Source organism: Lepisma saccharinum, chromosome 18 (genome assembly GCF_977018435.1).
Source record: "Lepisma saccharinum chromosome 18, izLepSacc3.1, whole genome shotgun sequence".
NCBI lineage: Eukaryota > Metazoa > Arthropoda > Insecta > Zygentoma > Lepismatidae > Lepisma > Lepisma saccharinum.
Window position 1 is genome coordinate 4,585,755 of NC_139246.1, and position 11,274 is coordinate 4,597,028.

Consider the following 11,274-nt stretch of genomic DNA (forward strand, 5'->3'; position numbering starts at 1 on the left):
CGTCATGATATATTGGTTACTTCATTTTGACTCTTGTGTAAACGCTGACTGTCAATACTTTATCTGTATCGTGAAACAGGTCGGCTCAATATATTTTCTTCTTATCTGATGAGGTTGATTTTTGGCGCTCTTCTATTTTCCATCTTGCTCCCCCCCTAATCTTTCTACCCTGGTATTCAAACTTTCAACCTTCTTCCAATAAAACTAATGACTGTCTTATATATTTAGTTGTAATGGCGAAAAATAATAGCCTATTTTTTAAATACTCTTGAGTGTTAATGTTGCACTGTAGTTTTAGTTCCACTTTTTACACAGATAGACCAATCGGAACTGGGCCTACAGTTTAATGGGGGATCCGAACCACTGAGCCATGTGCCACCACCGGGTGTGTTACTGTTAACACGTTTATTGTATGTATGTGTTATTTAATACCTGCATAATAATATCAAAGTAACAGTAATTTCTTGATATTGCAATACACTTTTTACGTTATGCAGGAGTAACTTGAATTAATTATTGTCAATAATAAATCTAACTCTTTTTCAAACAGTCACGCACCTGGTGGAGACAGATAATGGTCCGTATCCAACTTTAAACTGTTGCTCCAGTCTCGATTAAACATAAAGTGGACTTAAATATAAACCAACAAGCAAATAGCCATGCATGTGCAATCAGAAATAAGGCTTTTGCGTTAATTAAGCCGTGCATCCCGGTTTAGCCCACCACCCCTGTAATAAAGCATACAATTCGTCCTCAACTTGATTTAAAATATTTACATAGTTCTAGACAATCATTCTGTATACGTAAAAGAACACAGTATTTATAGTAATTTTACTCCTCCTCATGTCTTAAAACATACTCTTTTAAAGCAACGAAAACATCTGTTGCTTGCTGCTTTTAGCCTGCCCGTTACGATGCTTGCAACCGGATCACTACGAACATTTTATCTGTTGCTGACAAGACAAGCATTGAAATCTTTTATCAAGGTAAACTAAAAACCTTAAATTTGAAAACGATATGACATATTTCAACTACATCATATTCATTTTCTATCAGTTATTTTCACTTAGAATACAAATGCTTTTTCAGTTAGTCGCAGTTTAGCATGAGCAATATTATTAATCTGTCTCGACGAGCTGGTACTAAATGTCTGTGTCTGTAAACAACGAAATGTGACACCAACGCCACGCAGCGTTAATTTTTGGCAGTTCAGGCGAATGCTCGTATAAAAGTGGTTGTGGCGGCTACAAAAGTGAGTTGGTATTTACACGTTAATTTCATAACTTAAGCAATTTAGACTTTATTAATATCCTCTATGTGTGTATATATTACGTTTCTGACGTACAAGAATTCGTGTGGCTGTAAATCGATCGAGAAACACCAGTATTTCGCGTAAGTCTTTCTGCACTCAGATCATCACTTTAGGTAAGAAGTTAACAGTAATACGAACCAATTATTGATGTGCTGTGTTTGTTGCTTACTACAGGAAAATCGTGCAATATGTTCATTTCGTTAATCGTTAGACCGTTCACACCTGCAGCAAAGTGATTATTGTGGATTATTAGTAAAGGTGATTTGTCGTAGAAAAAACGTTCTTACAATCGGGCCTATGCACTGTTGTACAGCAATAAGCTGTTGTTTGTGATCGTACTTCATTGCGTTATATCTTTTGAGCTAGCTTTGTTGTTGTATTAGGATTCGTCTTTTTAGATCCGTATGTGTGAGTACACGATTGTAGCAGTGTACTACGATATACAGGCAGTGAAGGGAGAAACTAAACTTAATTGGCCTATTCACCAGATCGCGTTGAAATACATTTTCATTGTGCAGTGTGCACTAAATATTAAAGGAATCACACAGAAAAACATGTGCAGAATGTAGCATTAACATATGAAACAGAAATGTGTATGGACTGCTTGTGGCTATGTGCTCTGTGGAAGAAATAGTGTCGAATCGAAATGTACATTTTTCTACACCGATTCACAGATTTTGGAATGATCGGGGCCGTTGTATGACATTGAGAGGCGTTGATTCGCTTCGTGCAGGGGAACAAGTTCCAGCTTGTTCTACGCCCCAGTGACCCACATTTCACGTAGTTTCGTGGCGTTGAAAGGCTCTACACACATGCTACCGTCTTTCCTAGGTGTTGTTTCAGAGTAATCATAGGCGTGCGTACGGGAGTGTCAAGAGTGTCTGCCCCTTCCTAATGTGTCCTCAAAATATATAAAATGTAGAAACTGCAGTTGAAATAATGAATATAATAACCGTGTTTTAAGATAAAGTAAGCTACTTAGTTTCATTTGAGACAGGCCTGTACCCAGGGAAGGGACCATGGGCGCTATGCGCCCCCCCCCCCCATCGAACAATGAAATATTTAAATATGAACCTATTAAATGCTACGAAAATAAGATTCACGAATTTTCAAATTTGTAAATATTTAAATTTTGTTCTTGCATAACTGAATGCGTTTGTTATTGAGAGAGGAAGGCTAACAGAAGTCTGCGATGTGCAATGTTGGATAGTCTTACAGTTAGTTTTAAAACAATTGATGCAAGGCTACGAGACGTCTCATTCACCGATTTAGTAAGAACAATCCATTACATTTAATCCCTGGCTTACTTCGAACTGTAGTCGTGATGTGAAAATGTCTCTTTATTAATTTTTTTGTTAATTCACATTTAGACATGTTCCTTATTATAATCATAATTGCGAATACGTAAAATTTAAATTATAAATATATTATTTTCTGAACATAGAATTATCATCCTTTTCAATGGCGCTGATATAAGAAAATTAGAGGAAATTTGAAACATTGTTAATTTGTGGAACACAGAACAATTTGAACTATTTTGTAATATATCGTTGTCTGTCTTCCCCCTTCTCTCTTTCTCCTCAAAAAGGTGATTTTCTTTACTACAGTACTAATCACGCAGGAAAGAAGATGTTTTTTGCAATTCGCGCAGAGTATTAACTATGAAGTGTCCAGGTGTAATTTTGTATTTTATGAAGTAATGAGCATTAGAAAACGTGAAAACACTGAAGCTACAGGTTTATAAAATAAGAGGGATTCAGCAGATATTACCTGTATAAATACAGCCTTGTATTGTATTACATTTGTGCGAGTTGGTTATCTGTATCAATATCGATTTTAATTTGTTCACTTTTTTTAAATAACATAAATATCGCCAAAATAATATAATGAGGTAGAACTATAACTATAGGGTCTCTCCGATGGCGCAGTGGTAGGGTCGTCGCCTTGTAATCAAGGGGTTCCGGGTTCGGTACCTGGTGGAGGCACATAGTGGTTCGGATCCCACTACAAACTGTAGGTCCAGTCCCGATTAGCCTTACTGTGCATAAAGTGAACTTTAAAACAACAATTCCATCAATCAATCAAGAAACTATAATGTTACAACTTTATCTGAACGTAGGGGGATATTTTTTCATGAAGTTTATTGTGTGGCCTCTCACCTGCAACTGTAATTACACTAGGGAACATGATTTTTTGCCCCCGTGAAAGTAATGACTGTTTCTAATGTGTTTTGTAGTGTAGTAAGCGAAACTAATCCTCAAATTCTCCTACACGTAATTTTTTTCATAATGTCAATTTTTAATAAAATAAAATTTAAGGTATAAGGTATACGAACATTGGAAAATAAGGCTAGATGTTTACCTGGAAAAGAAAGGGAAAGAATTACTTCATTCGAAAAGTTATATAAATTTATATATAAGAGACCGGTACACCACAGCGAGGAACTACCAGTTCCAAAACCCCCACGCACATGGGTTGTGCAAGCACCAGATGAAGATACCGCAGACGAACCGTCAACATCAATCGACGTAGAATACCATTGTGACGAACAAGATGATGGTGTGCTCCTCATTATGCAGGATGAGCTAAGTGATCTTATACGCGATTTAAATTTGGGAAAAAAAGAAGCAGAGATTCTTGGTTCAAGGTTTCAGCAGTGGAAACTCCTTGCCAAAGACACAAAAAATTCCATTTATCGAAACCGTCACGAACAGTTTTCCAAGTATTTCACAATGAAAGAAAATATGTGCTTCTGTGTAGATATATTTTCCTTAATGAATGAGTTCGGTGTTCGACATTCAGTACCCGATTGGAGACTGTTCATCGACTCCTCAAAATTAAGTATGAAAGCTGTATTGCTGCATAATGGCAATGTTTTACAATCAATTCCTTTATTCCATGCTGTAAATATGAAGGAAACATACGAAACAATGTCTGCTTTGTTAGCAGCTGTAAATTATAATAAATATGAATGGGAAATCTGTGCTGATCTCAAGGTTATTGCTTTGCTCACAGGATAACAGGGAGGTTTTACGAAACATTGCTGCTTTTTGTGCCTGTGGGACAGTCGCCACACAGGTCATTTTGTACTTAAAAATTGGAGAAAAAATGTGAAATATGTGGCGCTTGTTGATCCAAAGAAGATTCTTCTCCCACCACTACATATTAAATTAGGATTGATGAAGAACTTTGTGAAAGCCTTTGATAAAGATGGCAGTGGATTTCGTTACCTCCAAGACCTTTTCTCGAACCAGACAACAAGCAAAATTGAAAGAAAGTAGGAAACTCCAGAAACACAATTTTTTTTAATCAAAGCTCCAAGACGTCGAGCTGGCAGCGTGGCGTTTGTTCAAAGTTGTGGTGAATGGATTCCTGGGAAACAAAAAAGAAGAGAACTATGAATTTCTAGTTTCAGAGCTACTGAGGTGTTGCAAAGAAATGGGTTGCCGAATGTCTTTAAAAATTCATCTTCTACATTCTTATCTGGTATATCTTGAATATTTTCCACAGAATTTAGGTGATGTAAGTGCAAAGGTTCCATCAGGACATTTCTGACATGGAACGTCGTTACCAAGGATGATGGGACCCAGCCATGTTAGGGGATTACTGTTGGAATACGAAACGAGAAAGTAGCACTGAATATAAGACACGTTAATTGAAAGGTAGACATTTTTTACCTATTCTCAAGTAAACGTATGCTTTTGTATTGTTCAAATTTCCTTATCTATAGGAAGCTAATTACTTTTGACTAGTGGTTGATAACTAATTTCCTTATAAAATGATACTTTATATTATTTACATGTACTTACATGATGTGCAATTCATGGCTCTGTACATTTGTTACGCACATTTCCATGCATACTGAAATCTACCTGTAAAAATAAAATCTTGCGTATTAGAGCATTTTTTTTGTTATTTTTGAATTCAGCACACTTGTTTCCATAAGAGGCAACTAATTTCGCTCTGGAGGAAAAAAAAATATTTAATTTGTTCCCTAGTGTTATTAGAATTTTCAAAAATGTGGAACCATTTGTTCTTTTGATGAAATGGTAGAATATAACCTTGTTTCTGTATTTTTCACTCAATGTTTTCGATCCAATGCATTTTTACTTTGATTATTCTGTTCGAACACTAACTAAATGAACTTTTTTCTGTTCTTAACGATAAGAAGAACTAACTTTCGGCTTTCTTGTATCTTTAAATGAACGATGTCAACTTTCAGGGGGTCCACCGACTCGTTCGACTCTCCCCCCTCCCGACGCCTATGCTTGATACATAAGGTTTAGCATAGTATGGGAGCAAAAGTGGCAACAAGTAGGGGGGCAAATGTTCCCTCTCGCCCCATTAATCGCCGCCACTGGTTTTGGTGTATAATATCAAAATATACCGGGTGTCCCAGAAGTCTTTCCCTGATTACAAACTTTATTCATATCCGCTATATGCAATGTAGAGATGTGAAAGTGGTGCCAAAATGTTGGAAAACTAACCAAGTTTTTTTGTTCAAGGTTTCAGTAACGTGGCTGTAGCGTAGCAGTGTCAGTGTCCAGGAAACCGGAAATGTTCACAAATCAGGAAAAAGCTCAGTGTGTCCCCTGGTATCACGAGACCTGGTCACCAATAACAGTGCAGAGGAACTTTTAAACAACGTATGGAAAGATGCCGCCCGATGTCGAGAGCATTAAGTCGTGGTATGACAAGTTCAAGACCACAGAATCTGTTGCTGACTTACCGAGAAGTGGCCGACCATCAACCATAGCGATTTCAAACAACGTAAAACATGAACCAAAAAGTTATCTTCATGATATCTTACACAAACGTTTATTGTTTCTTGCATACAAAGTGCAAATTGTACAGGCTTTGTTGCCTAATGATACCAGGGGACACACTGAGCTTTTTCCTGATTTGTGAACATTTCCGGTTTTCTAGGCACTGACACTGCTACACTACAGCCACGTTACGAAACCTGGAACAAAGAAACTTGGTTAGCTTTCCAACATTTTGGCACCACTTTCACATCCCTACATTGCATATAGCGGATAAGAATAAAGTTTGTAATCAGGGAAATGCTTCTGGGACAAACTGTATAAGAAAACAAAGCTTTTCGGAGGCCATCTACTATATTCTCCACATAGCTTTCTTCCTCTCGTGGCCTCCGCCACAAGCACTACCCAATCACGTGAAAGTTCCGGAGTGGCCCCCTCCATGTAGCAGTGATTTCTTCTTGCAATTAGCCGTAATTTTGTGTAAGTATCGAAACGTATGCTTTATGTAGGTTAGAGAAAGAACTCGCCAAGCCACCATTTCGATCTCACCACGCAACGATCGAATTTCAGTGGTTTTCAGATTTGTGTGTCGACATGGACGAGTCCCTTCACCAATTTCTCATCCTTATCCTCGACATTAGACTAAAGAGGTAGAAAACAAAAAGAAATATAAACTACAAACAAGAGAAAACGTATCAGCTTCAAATCTGATTCAAACCATTTTCACTCCTGAATCTATCATATTTCATCGACTAAAAGTCGTGAATTGTGATGGCCGTGTAGTCTCATTGTAAATATGACGGTTTTTATATATTTTATGGAACCTTTTTCTTCAAGGAAAACTATTCATTTCTAAAATAATACTCAAACAAAGAAATTAGAGAAACAACATACGCTTCAATTATTTAAATTAAATATATGGGTTTGTCCCAGCCGATATTGCTACTCGATTGAAGAATCTTGGACTTCGGAAAACATATATTAAAATGTTCCACGTTATTGTGGCAAAATATATAAAATTATATTAAATTACAACAAACTGAACCAAAATTGACGTCACGACGCGCTATAAACTGTGGGATAATTTCACGGAACGTCGGGAATGACCTACCTAATAAAGATACCTTGTGTCTAGATATCATTTATTAATTTGCAAGCTATTTTTCTTGTTAACAGTGAAAAATAATATTTAGGTAGATCATATTTCAATCCAGACTGAAGAATTAGAAACAAATAATTCTATCATATCAGTATCTATTTTTTGTAAATTATAATAGAGTTTGAATAAGTTGCCAATAATTACAAAATTATTCACACGTGTATACATCGTATTTTGTACTAGTTTGATAGCATGAGAACTGTCTTATCTTAATTTCATAGATATATTTTCATATCAGTTTCTTGTCTGTGGTTGGTTCTACATTATTGTGTTAGTTGAGATTAAAAAGCGTATACGCTCTTTGGCTGACATGTACCAAAAGTAGACTTCAAAATCGAAAGTGAAGTTTATTCGTACAAAAGTTATATTTGTCTGACTGCTGGATTCTTTTCAACTGAACAATAATAAACTGAATCAATGTGCATTGTCCTTGTTCATGTATTTTAGATTACTAGTACAAAAAGTTCCAATTTGATATAAATATTGTTCATTGACTCGCATCTAAAATGAAACGCTACTTTGCGTATCTTGACACGCTACCGTGGATTGTATCCAATTGGAAAACAGCTTAAAGTCATGTGTGCACAATTAAAACAAGATTTTATTGTGCACAGAATTATTATATGAGTACCTGTTATGTAGAACTATGCTTCCATTAACAATAGTTTAAACGCATACATGGTCAATATCGTGAGAAAACACATTTTTTTCTGATTAGAGACATAACACATGAATGACATGGAAACTGCAGGATTCTAAATGACATGAAATACGTATTATAAAATTATAAACACAATTTCATTGCTTAATGCGCAGAGTTAACACTGGACATATGACTGATACTTTCTAGTGAAATATTTGAATATATGAATTCAATGGAGAAATATATCATATACATGGGCCGTCTACTTTGGGTAAGGAGATAGCGCTGAAAGTTGTCTTTGTTGTCGTCCCCCAATTTTTTCATTGATTTGTACATCAAAAAGCCATCTTGCTTAATTTTATATATGATTCCACGTTGTTCCAATCTCCCTAACAGTTTGTCAAATATCATCGTATAAGGCGAATCCATCTGCATGCCAATTCCAAATATATAGCGTAATAAATGTTCTCTTATCATGTGAAAGTACTTGGCATTGTTGTGTCCTAGTTTGTGCAGCTTGACCACATAAAAGTTTTCAAGTGCCTTGAATAGAGAAGCATATTTAACAGTTGGGCTGAAAAGTTCGTAGCTGACTCATAGATGGCGTTACTAGAATTAAATCCATGTGATTTTTACTTAGTACTAACCTTCAAAAGATACGTGTATAAATTTCACAGCTGCCGGATAATTAGTTCGTGAGATATAGCATTGTGAGTGAAGCAGCTTTTGTTATTGTGAAAAAATGGATAAAAAAAGAATTTCGTGTGTTAATAAAGCATTGCTTTTTGGCAAAAAAAAAAATACTGTTGAAGCCAAGGCTTGGCTTGATAAACATTATTCGGACTCTGCACCAGGAAAATCAACCGTTGAGAAGTGGTTTGCTAAATTTAAACGAGGCGAAATGAGCATTGAAGAAGATGCACGCAGTGGACGCCCCAAAGAGGCTGTTACCGACGAAAACATCAAAAAAGTCCACAAAATAATTTTAAATGATCGTAAAGTGAAGTTGATCGAGATAGCTGAGACTTTAAAAATATCAAAGGAACGTGTTGGACATATTGTGCATGAATATTTGAACATGCGAAAGCTGTGTGCAAAATGGGTGCCGCGCGTGCTCACAATCGATCAAAAGCAACAACGTTTTGATGATTCGGAGCAATGTTTAGCGATATTCAACCGTAATAAACACGAATTTTTCCGTCGATATATTACAATGGATGAAACATGGCTCCATAACTACACTCCAGAGTCCCATCGACAGTCAGCCGAGTGGACTGCACGTGATGAACCGAATCCAAAGCGTGGAAAGACGCAACAGTCGGCTGGCAAGGTTATGGCATCAGTATTCTGGGATGCGCATGGTATTATATTCATCGATTACCTCAAAAAGGGCCAGACCATCAACAGCGATTATTACATAGCGTTGTTGGAGCGTTTAAAGGATGAAATCACGAAAAAACGGCCCCATTTGAAGAAGAAAAAAGTGCTGTTTCATCAAGACAATGCACCGTGTCACAAATCAATGAAAACGATGTCAAAATTATATGAATTAGACTACGAATTGCTTCCCCATCCACCATATTCTCCAGATCTGGCCCCCAGTGACTTTTTCCTGTTTGCAGACCTTAAAAGAATGCTCGCTGGAAAGAAATTTAGCACTGATGAAGAGGTAATCGCCGAAACTGAGGCCTATTTTGAGGCTAAAGAGAAATCGTACTATAAAAATGGCATCGAAAAATTGTATGACCGCTATAATCGTTGTATCGCCCTCGAAGGCAACTATATTGAATAATAAAATCGAATTTTGTCAAAAAAATATTTTTTACTATGTTAGCCTACGAACTTTTCAGCCCAACTGTTCCCTTTGAGGAGATTCTTTCATAGCTAGTCTCACGGTGATATCTACGTGCAAAATTTCTATCTGCGATGATATTTGGGTGTCTTACACTCCCCGAATGGAAAGAGTTTTTACCTTGAACGATAGACTGATTGGAATACAACCATTATTACATTTCAAGTTTTCATTGTAATGTATGTAACAGCACTTGACTTCCACTGTTAAACTTATATCATGGTCTTCATCAACAAAATATGATTAAAGGCTCTGAGTAATGTACCTACCTTAATTATTTTTACTGCTGGGAAGGTGATATTATCCGCCTTCGTTCTCTCACTTAATTTTAAGGTATGTGTATTGAAGTTTACTTGGTATGTCATTGATTTCATGGAGCATCAAGAAGTAGTCAATATCGTCCAGGTACATGGATCGTGCTGTAAAATACATAACTTAATCAGGGCTTACGCATATCGCGTTGTTTATGAAAGAGCACATTCATATTCACACGCAAGAGCGAGCAGGGTTCATGCTTCAAGGGTTCCCCATAAGATAGAATAGAATTGGTTTATATTTAAGCAGGCGTGTTTCGGCCTTATGGGACGTTCTTGCAACCATCCCTTGTCACAGAAAAAAAAACGATCGTGATAATACAGTAAAGATAATTATACAATGATAGAATAATACATTGAATTGATTAGCGTGAATACTGTAAGGTATAGATATGTAATAAGTAATTTGTATTATATTGTGTGTGGGAGGATAAGTATGCGTTATACAGGGTGAGCCAAAAGTCTCATTACCCCCTATGTATTTTGCGACGAGAGAAGGTTGTGGATCTGAAGTAAATAGAGTATGATAAGAGACAAGACATGTTAGCTGTGGAGGTTACAGACTACAATTTAGTCCAGAATGTTTGTGTGGACAGCATCATTTTCATAACAGAGAATTATGTGCCTGCAGTTAAGGTGTGAAATTCTACGCAGCATTGTGCGAGTGATCGTGGCAAATGCGTGCCGAACGGCTTCTTTCAGTTCGTTAGTTGTGTGGAAACGCGCAATCGAATAATGGACTGGTGCCCCATCTTGCTCTGAGGTACATCACTATCGGCACACAACTACTACTACCACTTAGAACTACAACCACTAAGTATCACTACGAACCACTACCACAGCGCAGACTTACATACCTACGGGGTAATGGGACTTTTGGCTCACCCTGTATGATGCGTAAGTGCAGCTGTAATTATTATGATTGATGTATGTTGATGTAGTTGTTGGGGCAGTAATAATTTCTTTCGTTTTTTTCTTAAAACTTTGATAGCAAATAATGTTTCAATGGTGCATGCAGTTTGTTCCATTTCCGAATCCCTGTAACGATGAAGGACTTGTTTCCAGCCAGCTGGTTTTATCCTAGGAGCTCCCATTCTATTTTCTTCAACTTTTTTTCACCACCTTTCTATTTTCGCCGCCTTGTAAAAATCTCATTGAAGAATGACACCAGGTTCAAACAAATTCCCATGTCCTGTAGGTAGTGCATGCTTGCATGAATGGAGGTCTCCTC